The sequence below is a fragment of the Pimephales promelas genome, chromosome 23 (genome assembly GCF_988280905.1).
Source record: "Pimephales promelas chromosome 23, fPimPro1.hap1.1, whole genome shotgun sequence".
NCBI classification, from domain to species: Eukaryota; Metazoa; Chordata; class Actinopteri; order Cypriniformes; family Leuciscidae; genus Pimephales; species Pimephales promelas.
In genome coordinates this window covers 1,134,765-1,152,259 of record NC_142791.1, presented here as the reverse complement: position 1 = coordinate 1,152,259, position 17,495 = coordinate 1,134,765, and the positions used below count along the sequence as shown (strand labels likewise).

The window sequence follows — 17,495 nt, the reverse complement described above, 5'->3', positions numbered from 1 at the left end:
TAATACTAATTATAATTTTTTGTATTTTTTGAAATTTTCTCAAAACACCAAAAAAAGAAAAGAAAAAATATTATAAAAAAAAATTATGATTTTCTTTTTTAAATATGAATCCAGCCCTTTGGGTCAATTTTGACCCGAAGTTCCCGAGTGTGACTGTTAAACGAAGAACCCCAGAGGTGGGTTAATCTTTAATCTATGGTTGACACCCACACCTCTGTCCCTTTTATCACTAGTTTAATTTGCTCTCGAAGAATATTGTTGGCGTTACAGGGTGAGGGATTGTGCATATTGAGCATAGGGCTAATCGCATCTAAAATAAAAGTTTGTGTTTACATAATATGTGTGTGTGTGTAGTGTGTATAGTTATTTTGTATAAATAAATACACACATATGCATGTATATATTTAAGAAAAATTAGTTATTAATATATCAAATATTTATATTTATGTATACTAATAATTTTGTGTAAATGTACATACACGCTTGGCCATCAAGTGGTATTTCAGACTGGACGTGCTGCGAATCGATGATGATAGCTCAGTTCACAAGAAAACATCGACTAGTCGAATAGTCGTGCACATCCCTCCCCAGTATATGTATATATATTTTTTTATTAAATATTGTTGGATTTCACACACGTGTAAAAGAAAAGCGAACTTTTCTGCACAAGATACGTTTGATACTTTTTCTCTATGTCTAAATGTTCGCTCCTCGCAAGTATAACTTACATTTTACAATGCAGGGACTGTAACTAGAGATATGCTAGTTATAAATACAGTAATCATTACTTTATTTAGGCAGAAAAAGTTCATTGTTGTTTCCAAGCTCATTAATGTTAACTTTAGCGGTCTTCCACTGATGATAGTGGCATTAGCTAGCTTTGTGGTTAAGCTAGTCTATGATGAGCCATAATTTAGCAATAGCAATTGTAAAACATACATTTTCAATATAACAGGCCAAGGAGAGATGATTAAAGCGTGTTTCATCCGTTTTTTTTTTTTTTTTTAAATATTCATTTATCGGCCATTATAACTGCCGATACCGATATTATGGAAAATGCCTAATATCGGCCGATAATATCAGTCTGGCTCTAATCCCTAACCAGTTCCTCTGGAGCCCGGTTACGATTAAACTGGGTTTTTAAAGAGATCTGTGCAGAAGAGCCATATCCTCAGGAAATGAAAACACCGCCTCTCAATTGTTATAGTATGCGACCTTTAACCTTTTAATCTCCTAGAGCTAATGTATATGCTGTAAATATACAGACTTGTGGGAGAGAATCGGGGACCTTAACACAGGTTAAACTCTCTCAGATTGAGGCCAACGTGAGAAATGCTGAGTCCAGAGTGTGTTTGGTTTATCAAATACATCCTTGTGCAAACATATTACATTCCTGGCTTATTCTGTATATATCTTCTAATAGCTTACTGACCTGTCCAATGTGCCCTATCAAATCCCTGTACGCTCAAATCCAGCCATGCCATCAGAGACACATATTAACAGACACAAATGTCTGACTCATCTAGGAGATCTGCTCCTGTTTTTTTCATGTTATTGCAGTTTCCTGAGCAAGGATCACAGATTGTCCTCCAAACGGTTCGATCAAACATGCTGTCTCAACTCAGTTTCGGTGGTCGTGACATCGTCCAGGTCGACACAGCTGTCCAATTATAAATGGTGTTTGTGTGTTTTGAGTGCAAACCTATTGTCCGTCTGTTGATCAAGGAGTGTGTAAATATTAGGCAGTGGAGATGTGCATTTACTCTGTGGGGAACTGTTTTCTTATTAAACAAGTGCTGGCAGCTTCTCAGGGTGAATCTTATAAATTTGTAATGCAGCGAGCATCACTAACAGCTGTTTCCCTCCAGCAGCCGAGAGAGAGAGAGAGGAATCGCACACTCCTGTCCGCGTATGATTCGACTCTTTTGGCATGACAACAAATTATCATGAAACATGACAACATTTGGAGATTTTTTTGTGTGATTCCTGTTGAAAGAGGACACTTCCAGCAGCGATGAAGGGATGTACCTGGTCTGCATGAACCGTATTTACTTTATAGCCCTTAATGCACGCATAAGTTCCGCATTTGACGCAAGGATGCTCGTCAGTTTCCGGTTGTGGAGATTAAAGCGGTGTAAAACCGAGGAAAATGGGATTATGGCAGAGTCTTCAAAATTTACCGTTTAATTTTGAAACGAAACTTTGTAATTTTATTAGGGCTGTCAAACGATTAATCGCGATTAATCGCATCCAAAAATAAAAGTTTGTATTTACATAATATATGTGGGTGCACTGTGTATAATTATTTTATATATATAAATACACACACATGCTTTGTATATATTTAAGAAATATTTTCATGTATATACTGTATATATATTTATATAATTTATATATTATATATAAATATTTTACATATACATAATATTTTTTTCTTAAATATACATGCATGTGTGCTTGTTTATATATGTACAAAATAATTATACACAATACACCCACATATATTATGTAAACACAAACTTTTATTTTGGATGCGATTAATCGCGATTAATCGTTTGACAGCCCTAAATTTTATATATAGTTATGTTTATTTAATATAATTTTAAAAAGAAGCATAAACACAACGAGGGGTGTCTGTTTTTGTGACTAACGTTTCTTTAGTATAACCATGGAGTATAAAATTCAATATAAATCCATTGGACTCTTCGATTGGTGGAAGTTATCGAGCATCCTTAGACCTTCACCGGAAATACCGCCGTGCATAGAGCCCATTTTGTAATTGTGGACAAATGTGGGCACTCAGGTGTGTACCTAATTTTTATTTATTATAAATGTTATATCACTGTCTTCGATAAAGTTTTGTCTATCCATTTATGTTGTTTTATTTTATTTTGGGGGTATTTTTGAATTTATTTACTTCAAAAAGTACCATATTTTCTATGTAAATTAGGCTTATTTTTATGTTTTATTTTTTTTACATTTTTTTTAACTACAGTAAAATATAATTCCAATAAGTTATTCGAGCTAAAACCTAAAGATGAAGTGACTTTGCTGTCACCTGGTGTCTTATTTTGGCTTATTTTAGAAGAAGTTTTTCCCATTCATTTCTATGGGTGCCCATTTTTGACCCAAATACAAGATTAAGGAGTTTTTAACATTGTAGAATTGAGTAAAAAAAAATTGTGTGTGTTCAGGAGGCAAACTTAGGAAAAGTAGCCAAGTCTTGTACCGGAAAGTATTTTTTTTTTTTTAAAAATATATCAAAACTATTTTGCCCACATTTGTCCAGAGTACAGTTTTAGGGTTAATGAACTTTTGGTTAACTGATGTGGATGTGTAGAACAATAAATGAATGTTTGACGCACATCTCAATCCCACAAGAAGAGCTGGGTACCTCAACTCATTTTGATTAGATCCAGCCGTCAGGAGTATAAATAGAGATCTGCCATGCTGCACATAGCTATCAGACTATCGCTAACTAACAGACTCTCTCACTTAACATTAAACAGGAATCTAGTTCTGGATCCATAATTGCATCTTTAAACTAACTTCGTCGTTGATAACCGTAATATTTTGCAAAGATGAGCTGAGCTGACAGGCCGTCAATCATTCTAACGTTTTATCTCTTATCGGCGCAGTGATTACTGTTGGCATGGCGATGGCGACGCGCTGCTAATTGAGCTGAACGTGAATTCGTTTTCTCCTGCGTGATTGCGTCTGTCGCACGCTTGTCAGAGGTTTGAATGAGATTGACGGGCTCGCGGGCCGTATATGGATGTGTGGTCTCTGGGATCCCCTTCGCTGTCATTTACATTTTGACGAGGATGCTCTCCACTCGTCTGTTTTTATGTAAGACCGATTCAGAGAAAATCAATCATATTTCTCAAAGTGAAATTGAGTCACTCACAGCGGCTATTAAGTGGCTTGACTGTATGCAGTGACGAAGAGGCGGAGAATCTCATGAATATTCAGTGTTTCCCCTATAGCAGGCGTGTTACGGATACGCGGTGTCATTTTTTTAGCAATCAAAAATCATTTCTAATTAATTGAAATCCTGTATTATGAATCATTAAAGTTATACAATATTTAAAAAAAATATATATCTATTTTATATTTTTATTTTATATATAATAATATATACAATTGATGATCATTGATCATATGAAATTAAATAAACTTTTTGTGCAGCACAATGAGCGTTACTATTAAAATTAAAACATGGATTCTTCCTCAAATTCAGTTTTGATGATCATTTATTTGGATTAGTGTTATTATTATTATTACATTGGGACACATCTAAATATACCTCAGTAATATATTTCTGTCAAGTTAAACCGAACTTTTATTTTGACGGGTTGCCGTGAAGACCTTCTGAGTTTCTGTGTGTTTGTCATGATGAGAGTTTTTCTCAAATAAAGCGGTTAAATGATCCCGAAGTGACTTTCAGAGCCTGGAGAGGAAGTTCATGCATTCGTGTCTTAAAAAAGCGTCACACGTGCTTCAGTGTGTGTGTGTGTGTGTGTGTGTGTAGTAAATGAAACTGTTCATTCAACCATTCATTCAGAACTAGGGCTGTTAAACGATTAATTGCATCCAAAATAAAAGTTTGTTTACATAATATTATATATATACTGTATATAGATTTATATATAACTTATATATAAATATAAATACTTTATGTATAAATAAAATATAATGTACATGCATGTGTGTGTATTTATTTATATATATATATATATATATATATATATATAATAATTATACATCCGTATAAGGGTCTACGGATGAAAAATAGCCTCTTGGGCTAATTCTGGCACGTTTACACTTGTTTATTAATGTGCATTGACCCTGTAAATAAAAAAAAAAAAAAAATACACAGTGCACCCATATAGATTATATAGACTTTTATTTTGAATGCGATTAATAGCGATTAATCATTTGTCAGCCCTACACAGAACATGCAGGATTCGTATTTAAATGGTCTTTGTGTTGTAAAATTCACACACACACTACTCTACATCACCATTTGATTTCAAGTGTACTGAACCGCTTTCATTTATTCCTCAAAAAAATGATAAATCCTTTTTTATGAGTGGATTTCGTCAGTATTTTAGGGTGGCGGGGTTTGTTTTTGGGGTCCCAAACAATGGTGGGGAAGCACTGATATTGAATGAGGCTCTTTACTGTGTCGTAAGCTGATCTGGGAGCAGCAGGGCATGTTCTACCATGCGTTCAACAACTGTGTCCATCCACCCGTCTCTCTCTGAAGCGTTCCCTCTCTCTTTGTGGCAGGAATCACAGCAGATCACAGAGACTCTTTGATACGTGTGTGTGTGTGTGTGTGTGTGTGTGAGAACGGAGAGGAAGAGGTCTTTGAAAGTGGGGAGGTCTCAGTTGCTGGGCTTTTCACCAGTCAGAGTTGAAGGAACAGCTTTTATATATCAGCACAACATTACCTCACACACACACACACACACTCTTATTCTCTCTGTAACCCTTTTTTTCCCAAAGCGCTCCACCCCTCGTATCTTGTTCCCAGGAGAGACGGTTTCCTCGTCCTCGTTTCATTTTTTTATTTCTGTAAATGTCACATCTATTCTCTGTCCCTCTACAAAACCATTTTTTGTCTTTTCTACTCTGCTCCTTTGTTCTCATTTCTCTCTATCTGTCCATCCATCCATTCCTGTGCAACTTATTTTCCCCAGCGTTACGTGTATGTGTGTGTGTGGATGTAGAATAACTCATCCCTCCTCCTCCTCGCAGGGACAACATCACACCTGAAAACAATAGACATGTTTTAAACATAGATCCATCTTTCTCTATATAACATTCTATCATTCTCTCTCTATGTTGTTCCAGCATTTTCTGTACAGTGTTCTCTTATCGTAAATGTACATATCGAAACGGCTTGCAATAACTGCATGATTTTAATACTGCAAAAGATAGTCCAAGTTTTAGGTTGAAGCAGAGACACATGACTGTTACATACATGTTATTTAAGTCAGTAAATAAAGGACTCAAGCGCACAGGAAGCTGACTCTCTCGCTCTCTATCAAAAAAAAAAAAATTCCCCTCTTCTATCGATAGATTGTTTGTTCATTCTCTCATTTGTTCGATCTGTCTGTTTATTGTTGTATTATTTTCTGTTATTATACATATACATATTATATATTATATTATACTATTGTTCTCCATCTTTTTCAACCCTTTGACACAAGGCTTCCTGTTACGTTCCTCCAGACACATGACCCTTAGGGTCGTAACACTTCCATTCAAATTTTCATTAAAGGGATAGTTCACTTTGAAATTAATGTTTGGTATCTTTTAGCTTACCTCAAGTGCATCCAAGATGTAGGTGTCTTTGTTTCCACAGTAGTTTCAATTATCTATCAGTTCATATCTATCAGTCATATAATGGAGGTCTATGGTCACCACCTCAAAGAGCATGCACAGAGAAGTCCAAATTAAACATGATTTAATGACTCGTAAATGTAAGTACACATTAATGGCCTAAGACACGAAACGAGCGGTTTGAGTGAGAAAACGAACAGTATTTATATCGTTTTTACCTCTTGCAACCACAGCCATGTCCAAGAGGTAAAAGTGATATAAATACTGATCATTTTCTCACACAAACCGCTCGTTTCGTGTCTTAGGCCATCAATGTGTACTTACATTTACGAGTCATTAAATCATGTTTAATTTGGACTTCTCTGTGCATGCTCTTTGAGGTGGTGACCATAGACCTCCATTATATGGTTTGACCTAAAAATATCAAAATTGAAACTACTGCGGAAACAGACACCTACATCTTGGATGGTAAGCTAAAACATACCAAACATTCATTTCAAAGTGAACTATCCCTTTAAAAGAATATCTTGACAAACGTTTTGATTTTTTTTTATTCTAATTTGAATGTCAATTTACTTTAGTTCTGCATTAGCAGTTTTGCATCTGTTTGCTACCTAATTTTTATTAAATTCAAAGTTGTAATTTTAAAAGACATTCTCAATTCAGTCAATATCTAATCAGTGGTTTTATAGGAGAAGTGTAAATATTGTATACGAGTGTGTGTTAGGATTGAGAGATATTCATGTAGCGGTTGTTTAATCCAGATCTACTCGACGGGAAGCCTCTGGTCCTTCTGTTCAATAGACCTTTGAAAAGCCGTGAAACTCTCAAGTACCTGAGACTGTCTTTATTCTTCATTTCCTTTCTCTCACATGCTTGTGCATCCTCTCTCTTTTCTCTCGTAGACCGTTTCCTCTTTTCCTCTCTCCTTCTCCTGCTCTAAGCTCTTGGGGCGGGCCAGCGTCCTTTCAGTCTTCAGATTTCATTTCAGGTCTTTTATCTCCAGAGGACAAAGCAGCCCACTGGCCCTTATCAGAGACACACACGCTCACGTGTAACACACACACACACACACTCTCTCTCTCTTTGTCCAGAGAGAGCTGTCAAGAGCTGTTTGATGGACTGAAGGATGAAGACCTGCCTCTCCATCCTCCTCTTCAGCAGATCTGTCTCGCACAGCTCACCTGTAGATCTGATTCTTGTGGTGATCAGTGATGGTGAAATTGTCTTCATTGATTTATGAAGTGTTTGAAATGACCCGTGTTTTGATTGTCTAACCTTAAAGCACCAGCGTAGTTCAGAGGTGCCATGTTACGGCACACAATGCAGCTGTTATTAGCATTTATCTACAGATTTTTATGTTATAGCATATGTTTTTTGTTTTTTTGTTTTAAATCTCCAAATGCTATTTTGATGTCATAACTATGGAAGCTTGTTTCCGCCACTGAATAAAAATAAATAAATAAATAATTGTGACTTTTTATCTAAAAATTGCGAGATATGAAGTCAGAATTGTGAGAAATAAAGTCGCAATTGTGAGAAAAAAAGACCGAATTGTGAGATAAAAATATCTTTTTTTCTCATATCGACTTTATAACACATAATTGCGAGTTTATATGTCGAAATTCTGACATCTTTTCTCACAATTGTGGAAAATAAAGTCGCAATGGCGAGTTTTCAGGCTAATTCTAAGGGGAAAATTTTTTTCATTTTTACCTCAGAATAGTTTATATCTCACAATTCTGACTTTATCTCGCAATTCAGACTTTATATCTCGCAATTCTGACTTTATAACATGCAATTGCAACTTAATATCTTGCAAGTCTGACATTATATCTCGTAATTCGGACTTTATAACACGCAATTGTGACTTTATATTTCCCAATTCTGACTTTATATCTCGCAATTCTGACATTTTATCTCTCAATTCTGAGAAATAAAGTCAGAATTGCGAGATGTAAACTCGCAATTGTGAAAAAAGTCCTAATTGTAAGATAAAAAGTCGCAATTACCTTTTTTATTTTTCATTCTGTGGCGGAAACAAGCTTCCATACATAACCACGACGTTCATTTTCGAACTGTAAATTTAGTAGGGGTTTAACGATACCCTCATATCACGATACGATATTATTGCGATACTACAAGACAAATGGTAAAAGGTTAACAAAAAATGTACTGTTGATTAAAATGCTAAATTTGATATTAGATTGTAGGTTTAAATGAATTGGTGCTTGTAACGCAATGACAATAGAGACACCAGAAAAATAATATTCATGATTCTGAAGCTCAAATTACTGAGTTATTGTAGACGAATATGCTTGCGAGATATATTTAAAATAATGTCGGACACTTTTTACTGGCAACATCAGACATTTGGCATTATCAGGACCACAAATATTCCCCCACTGCATTATTATACATTATAATCAACATTATATATAGTAGTTTAATGTAGTTCTGACACTAAAACTCGATTTTTTTCTCACACAGTAATTTTTATTTTTGCTGGGACTATCCATGATATAGTTGCATTTTTGTATTGCGATATTTCGTGGCACGATATATTGTTATTTTAGTATGTCTAAATAGTTTACTATTTCTAAACAAGAACAAAAAACGCTTATAGAAATATTTCAGACATTGATATCAAGTGTTTGAGGCAAACAATTGGAAAGACTTTGTGTAGATGCATTTGAAATTGATTGAGCAGCTCACACACACACACACTTACAAGAGCAATATGTGCTGTTATGAAATACAGCATAAATCACCATTAACATGAACACGTGTGTGAGTGTGTGTGTGGTGTGTTCTGTCACACGATGGCTCATTACACATGGAGAGATTTTTCTGTGCTTCGTAAATGTCATGAGACAGAGAGATGGATGCAGATCTCTCTCACACACACACACACACACACTGTTTCTATTTTTACTCCGAGGGATTGGTCTGATAAAGCGTCAATTGCGGGGCTCTCCGTGCCAGAAGCTTTCTTGCTGAAGCTGATAAAGATGTCCAGAGCCAAGAGTGACAACAGCATGTGGTTGGCATGGTAACGGGACGAGGGTGTGTGTGTGTGTGTGTGTGTGAGAAAGTCAGCAGGTCGGGCTAATGAAGAGCCTCGTTAACAGGAGAGGAGATGATTAGGGTTTTTACACACAAGCACATCTTAAACAAAAGAGGCGGAGCCCGAGTTTCACGAGTATCAGGATGATTTCATACGCCTAAAGTTAACGCTGTTAGCGTCTCTGGAGTCTCCAAGGATAGCTTTACTGTTCAGTTCAGTACTTTTTTTGTACTTTTATTGAATTGTGTTTGGTTTTGCATTTATCACGTTCCTAATAAAAACTGAAAATAAGCAAATTAGATGTATAAATGTCAATTTGGATTATACAGTAGTGGGCATTACTGCATGGCCATTTAATGTATAAACAATCTGGTAACACTTTACAATAAGGTTCATTAGTTAACATTAGTAAATGCATTAACTAACATGAACTAATGATGAGCAATGCATTATTAATCTTTGTTAATGTTAGTTAATACAAATGCAGCTGTTCATTGTGCGTTCATGTTAGTTCACAGTCCATTAACTAATGTTAACTAATACAACCTTTGATTGTAATAACGTATTAGTAAATGTTGGAATTAATATTAGCTAAGATTAATAAATGCTGAAGAAGTATTGTTCACATATTGTACATGTTAACTAATGTAGTTAACTAATTGTAAAGTGTTACCAACAATCTCTCTATTTTTAATTTTTATATATAGGCCTACATTATATTAGTTTACATTATTTTGTTGTTGTTGCATTAACTGATTCTGGGCAGATGATTTCTAGTTGCTTATATGGGATTGAATTGGAAGATAAATGGTAAAATTAAGTGTTATTTTACATTTTCGAGAAATATTAGAATAGGAAAGATTTTTTGGCTTTTAATGTTGTGATATTTATATATTAAGTATTTTGGGGGGGTTACCGTTGTGCTAAAGACTATAATCTGTGCTTAGGTTGAGGAATGAGTACAAGATGCATGTTTCTCTGGATGAGCAAAAATCTGTACATTGCTCGTCCCATACATTACATTACATGATGTAAAAATAAAAAGTTTGCGTTCAAAAGTGCACCAGATAGTTGTTAACATTTACATATCTAGTTGAAATCTTACATGGTTTGGCTAGATTTCAACCAGCTCTTGCTATTTCTGTCTCTTACTGTATATCAGACTGTTGCCTGTATTGCATAAATGTGTAGAACAAGCACTAAACAAACCTCTCTCTCTCTCTCTCTCTCTCTCTCTCTCTCTCTCTCTCTCTCTCTCTCTCTCTCAAAAAATTCCCGTTTTCTCTCACTAATTACACAGTCAGAATTAATTAGCAGAAATGTCCCTCTTGAGTGCTAATTGCTGAACCTGAGAGGCAGCTTGCCGCTCTGGACTTGTTCAGCGTTTTCACCTGGTTTTAATTTAGCTCAGAGTGCAGTGTGTGTGTGTGTGTGTGTGTGTGTGTGTTGATCTCAGGACAGGATCCTGCAGGTTTGTTTGTTTGTTTTCATTATTTGTCTGTGTTTTATGATCTCAGCGGCTCCGCAGGCTTAAAGTGTAAACTGCAGGTTAACCACCGCAACCAATTAATGTGTAAATTAAAAATGTCTGTCTTAAAATGCGTTAAAATAACATTTATTGGGGTTTCTTCAAAGTTAGCGTGTTTTTTTTTTTACAGTAACCGTCCGGGTGATGATGTCATAAGAGGGAGCACGGGCGGTAATACACTCGATCTGTGTGTTCGGGTCGAGGGAGAGTAAAACGATTCGTGGGACTCCCGCAAACTAGAAATAAAACATAAAAACCAATACATTTTTATTCATCTGTTGCAGAAAAGCAACAAGAACAACTAAAACAAAATAGAAGAGATTTACAGGCCAGAGTTTCTATTTATAACATGTTTGTAGCCAATCACAGACAAATATGATATATGATCAGAATAACACGAATGAAAAGAAAAGGTGGCGATGTAGACAGTTATAATGTTACAAAAGATTTTAATTTAATTTAAAATAAATGCTGTTCTTTTGAAACGTTCATTCAGCTTTTGCCATCAATTTTTTTTTTTAAATACAGAAAAATAGAAATCTTTATTTTAAATGGTAATATTTCACAATATTGCTGTTTTTACTCTATTTAAAAAAAAGAAAAAATCAAATAAATGCGTCTTTGGTGAGCATAAGAGACCTGGAGTAACATAAAGTCAATAATATTCATCAAACAGCATTACTAAAGGAGTAGTTCACTTTAAAAAAAACTTTTGCTGATAATTTCCTCACCCCCATGTCATCCAAGATGTCCATGTCTTTCTTTCTTCAGTCAAAAATAAATTAAGGTTTTTGATGAAAACATTCCAGGATTTTCTCCATATAATGGACTTCAATGGGGTCCAAACGGCTCCAGGTCCAAAAGACACTTTCAGTACATACTGCAAACTGTTCAAAGAGCTTTAATCGATTTCAGACGATGAATAAGGGTCTTATCAAGCGAAACGATCGCTCATTTAATAAATAAATAACAAAATTTGAGTTTTATAAGCTCAAATGCTCGCCTTGCTCTGTTCTGTGATGCACGTTTGTGACTCTCCTGTTCGAACTCGTTTTCCAGAGTCAACTCGTTCATTTCGTTCGTTGAATGAACCAAATGACATGAAAAAAGATTTGTTCATTTTGATAAACGAGTTCGAACAGGAGAGTCACACAGAACAGAGCAAGGCGAGCATTTGTGCTTATAAAACTTAAACTTTGTTATTTATTTATTAAATGAGTGATCGTTTCGCTTGATAAGACCCTTATTCATCGTCTGGAATCGTTTAAAGCCCTTTGAACAGTTTGCACTGAAACTCTCATTTGGTCCTTGAACCGTTTGGTCCCCATTGAAGTCCATTATATGGAGAAAATCCTGGAATGTTTTCATCAAAAACCTTAATTTCTTTTCGACTGAAGAAAGAAAGACGTGGACATCTTGGGTGACATGGGGGTGAGTAAATTATCAGCAAAAGTTTTTTTAAGAGTGAACTACTCCTTTAACAAGAAAAAGAGAAAACACTCACATTTCATGAAATTAAATACATTTCATTGTTCCTGATTATTGTAAAGGATGTATTTAGCTCATTGAGAAGTACTATTTACGCTGATTAACTTAAAGGAGTGTTTATTCGCTCTTACTGTGAGTGTCATAACCATCTCCGATGGACGTACGAGAGATTTATTTCCACTGAAGAATGAGTGTGATGCCTGACAGAGCTGGCATTTAAAGCCCACACACACACACCGGCGCTGAAGACACTCGAGTCATCTCACATTTCCATCTCTGGCTGTCAGTAATGGGCTTGTTAAAAGACTGCAGAAACTCTCCACATCTCGCGACGTCATCGAGTGCTCATCACTCCTGATGATGATGACGATGAGCAAACATCTTACTGTTTGGTGTGTAACCGTAATGTGTGTATACTTGTGGTGTGCTGACTAATCCCGCTGTGTATGGGAAGAGGCAGGTTTAAATGAATAAAATAGACAACAGTGTTTATGTAAGAGCGACGGAGCTAACTCCTCCTGGCCGCGTCCCAGACGCTCTCCCAATTCCAGAGCTCCGCGTTTTTGATTAATCCAACGAATTATAGCAATTACACTCCACCGGGGATCTGAACCAACCCAGTGAGCTGCGAATTCAAACAAGCAGTGGCATCCGAAATATTTCTAATTCCTCAGCTCGGTATTGTCTAAGATTAGTCCGACTCATGTAAACCAACGAATCTTAAATAATATCAGTTTTCAGAGGTTCATCTCGGCGTCTCCCCCGAACAAACACGAGTGCCAGCGCCGATATTCTTCATTACAGATGAACTGATCCATTGTGTGCCTTTTAAAAGCGGCGACACACACACACACACACACGCCGCAGTGTAGTCTGAGTGCCCACCAAAAGCCTAATTAAGTTTAATCAATGCTACTTTATGTTGCGCTCGCGTGCGATTCACTTTAAATGTTCAGCGCTGTCTGATGGTCTGGAGAACTGCTCCATTGAAATTCTAATGCAATTACAGAAAGACTGAACGCACAGATGGAAAAACTGCTCTCCTTTATTTTCTCCACTCCTCTCTTCTTATTCTCATCTCTTCACCCCTGCTCTCATTCTCTCCGCCTTTTCTCGGCTCTTTTCTCCACTGTGTTTTTTTCATCAGTCTCCTCTCGTTTACTTCTTCTTTCCTGTTGTCGCCTATTCTCTCTGATCATTCTCGTTTCCTTTTTCTTTTCTATTGTCTCTTCTCATGATCTTGTCCCCTCTTGTCATCTCTTCTCATCTCATCTCATCTCATCTCTTCTCATATCATCGTATCTCATCTCATCTTTTCTCATCTCTTCTCATCTTTTCTCATCTCTTCTCATCTCATCTCATCTCATATCATCGTATCTCATCTTTTCTCATCTCTTCTCATCTCATCTCATCTTTTCTCTTATCATCATATCTCATCTTTTCTCATCTCTTCTCATCTCATCTCATATTTTCTCATCTCTTCTAATCTCATCTCATATCATTGTATCTCATCTCATCTTTTCTCATCTCTTCTCATCTCATCTCATCTTTTCTCATCTCTTCTCATCTCATCTCATCTTTTCTCATCTCTTCTCATCTCATCTCATCTTTTCTCTTATCATCATATCTCATCTTTTCTCATCTCTTCTCATCTCATCTCATATTTTCTCATCTCTTCTAATCTCATCTCATATCATCGTATCTCATCTCATCTTTTCTCATCTCTTCTCATCTCATCTCATCTTTTCTCATCTCATCTCATCTTTTCTCATCTCTTCTCATCTCATCTTTTCTCATCTCTTCTCATCTCATCTCTTCTCTTCTCATATCATCGTATCTCATATCATCGTATCTCATCTCATCTTTTTTTCATCTTTTCTCATCTCTTCTTTTTTCATCTCATATCATCTTTTCTCATATCATCGTATCTCATTTCATCTTTTCTCATCTCTTCTCATCTCATCTCATCTTTTCTCTTATCATCATATCTCATCTTTTCTCATCTCTTCTCATCTCATCTCATATTTTCTCATCTCTTCTAATCTCATCTCATCTCATCGTATCTCATCTCATCTTTTCTCATCTCTTCTCATATCATCTCATCGTATCTCATCTTTTCTCATCTCTTCTCATATCATCTCTTCTCATCTCATCTCTTCTCATCTCATCTTTTCTCATCTCTTCTCATCTCATCTCTTCTCATCTCATCTCATCTCTTCTCATATATTCATATCTCTTCTCATCTCATCTCATCTCATTTCTTCTCATCTCATCTCTTCTCATCTCATCTCTTCTCATATATTCGTATCTCTTCTCATCTCATCTCATTTCTTCTCATCTCATCTCTTATATCATCTCATCTTTTCTCATCTCTTTTCATCTCATCTCTTCTCATCGTATCTCTTCTCTTCTCTTCTCACTATACAATATCCTGAACTATCCCCAAATGGTCTGTTTCTCTAATCCGGAGTCAATCCTCATTCTGTTCATCATCTCCATTTTATTCAAGTGTTAATTTATTGCATATTGTGTTCTATTTAAACCATCCTCTCATCTCAGATGAATAAACATGTTGGATATCTGTATCCGCCGGCAACCTTCATAAAAGCTGTGCATTCATGAGAGACTCCAGCCCAAAAGAACCTCATCAGAACTGTGAATGTGCATTTGGCGAGGAGCCCGACCATTCCACGCTCCTTTAATGATGCCCATCTTCGTCTTTGTGTTGTGGAGGAGCGGCGGTGTCAGATGGGGAGTGTGTGGGGTCTGGGACGCTGCGGCAGGGGGTTTGGAGTCAATCTTGTGGAATTGGAGTTTGAATATCAAAGGGACGTCATGCAGCATGCAGGGAAAATGGCATTTTCCTAAACACACGTTTGCTCTGAGCATATCGTAGTAGAGCGTTTCACATTTTACAGAACATCACTTTCTACTTTTAAACATTTGCTTTTATTAGTGGATTCTCCATTTATTAATGGATAGATGATCTCTAAACCATTAGTAAATTTAGCTTTAGGTATTATTTCTGATAGGTTTTTGTATTTATATTTTCTCTTCGTTTTTCCTCATACTTGTGCTCTTGGGAAGGGAACTCAAATGAGGGGTAGGACTGTGTCTGGAAGTAGGACACAGGAATGGATGGTCTGTGCTGTTAGCTGACCTACATTGAGACACATACAAAATAGTTTCCCAGCATTCTGTGAGGCGCCTCACCTGCAGAACAGACGCACATTTGCATGTTGCTTTTACATTTATGGCCACAGAAAGATGCGCTCTTACCAAACTGATTCAAAGCCTATTCACGGAAAGCATGCACACATTTTAAAGCACTTGAATTTATTTTTGTAAAAAAATAAAAAAATTAAAATCAAATATCAAACCATGATTTTCAGAACAGATTAATTTTTTTTTTTTTTTTTTTTTTTTACTGACAGTCTTAATATTGCTTAACCTGTGCTGGTCTATTGGATGATGAACTGTTGTACAGGACTGTGTTTGATTCACTTTTAGGCTAAATAGGCTTCACTTTTTTTAAGCTAAAAACAATAATGCTAGACTACCATACTGTATATAAAAAGCAGTAATATGCTGTACACAAGCTTTACTTGAAATCTATTAACAATAATCAATCTCAGAACCCTTCAAGTGGACTAAAATGTTATCTGGATGAAAATAAACCAACATCTTAATGCATAAGCTTTGAAAGTGCGCCTTTTTGTGTAAAAAAAACATCTTGGGTATCTTGACAACTACATCATTTTGGAGGCATATAACAACAAATTCTGTTAGATTAATTGTGTTTTCAAAAAAAAAAAAAAAAACCCATTAGTTTTAGTCTAATCTACTCTCAGCCTTGGGCTACATCCATTCATATACACTAGCATTATATCTCTAAATTTCATAACTTTTACATGCTATTGCAAAGATGGCCTGGTTAAACCCCTAAGCCTTCATTTTCACAGAGCTCTGAAGGAAGACCTTTGAGAGTGTTTTTAATATTTTCCTCATTCTGTCATCTCCATAGAAGTAGAACAAGTGTCTCATTTCCTCTCCCGTGTGTCATCATTTCTTTATACAGTTTATTTCAATATTTAAATACATGAATGTAAAAATAAAGTGAAACCGCATTGCTGTGTGTTCACACTGCACATTGTAAAGTGAACCGAACTCCATGTTTTCGTACTTGGTGCTTTTCACAGTCCTGAGCGTGGTTTGCGTGATTTTTGGTCCGTGTTTAGACTCCATAATACGGTCTCAGTTTCTAAACTCACGTGGAAGGCATGAAATACATTGAGATTAACAATCCGAGATTAACTGAAATAATCATTAAATTTACAGAGAATTTGCAAGCATATTTCCTGAAACCAGTGGCATACAGTAAATAAAAGCAGCAAGATTTGAGCAGGCATCAGTGTGAAGCAGGACGATGTTCACGTGTGTGTTTTGAGTAAATGTAGGGTGACACTTTATTTGAAGGGGTGTGCATAAGACTGACATGACACTGTCATAAACATGAAGGAGTCTCTATGAATGTTTAAGACTGTTGTCATTAAGTGTCATTCGGTAAATTATGACACTTTTAATGCAAAGTTGGCATTGCTTAAAATGTCTTTGTTATGGCAACTTGACATTAACCAAGAAATCATAACCAGTCACAAATATGACATAACAGGTCTAATTATCAAACTTAAAGAAGTTATTTAGCTTACCCTGTCATATGTTATGGTTGGTTTTGACTTTGGTTGTCATGTCACCATTATAACTGTGACATGAATATTTTACTTGTCCTCAAGTAAAGTGGAACACATTGTACTAGTTATAAAGATGTCATTAAGGGTTATTACTCTGTCAAATGCTTTAACAACAGTGTCATTAATATTTCCCTTTACCTAAAGTAAAGTGGAACACGTTGGACTAGTTATGATTTCTTGGTTAATGTCAAGTTGTCATAACAAAGACATTTTAAACAATGTCAACTTTGCATTAAAAGTGTCAATTTATCGAATGAAACATTCATAAAGACTCCTTCATGTTCATGACAGGTGTTATGTCATGTTTATG

At 35.9% G+C, this 17,495-nt stretch overlaps 1 protein-coding gene across 2 annotated transcripts in view; it reads left to right on the top strand.

The window, feature by feature from the left end:
- Window positions 1-17,495, top strand: part of msi2a (musashi RNA-binding protein 2a) — a 225,030-nt gene that overhangs the window by 118,154 nt on the left and 89,381 nt on the right. The gene's annotated exons all lie outside the window — the stretch shown is intronic.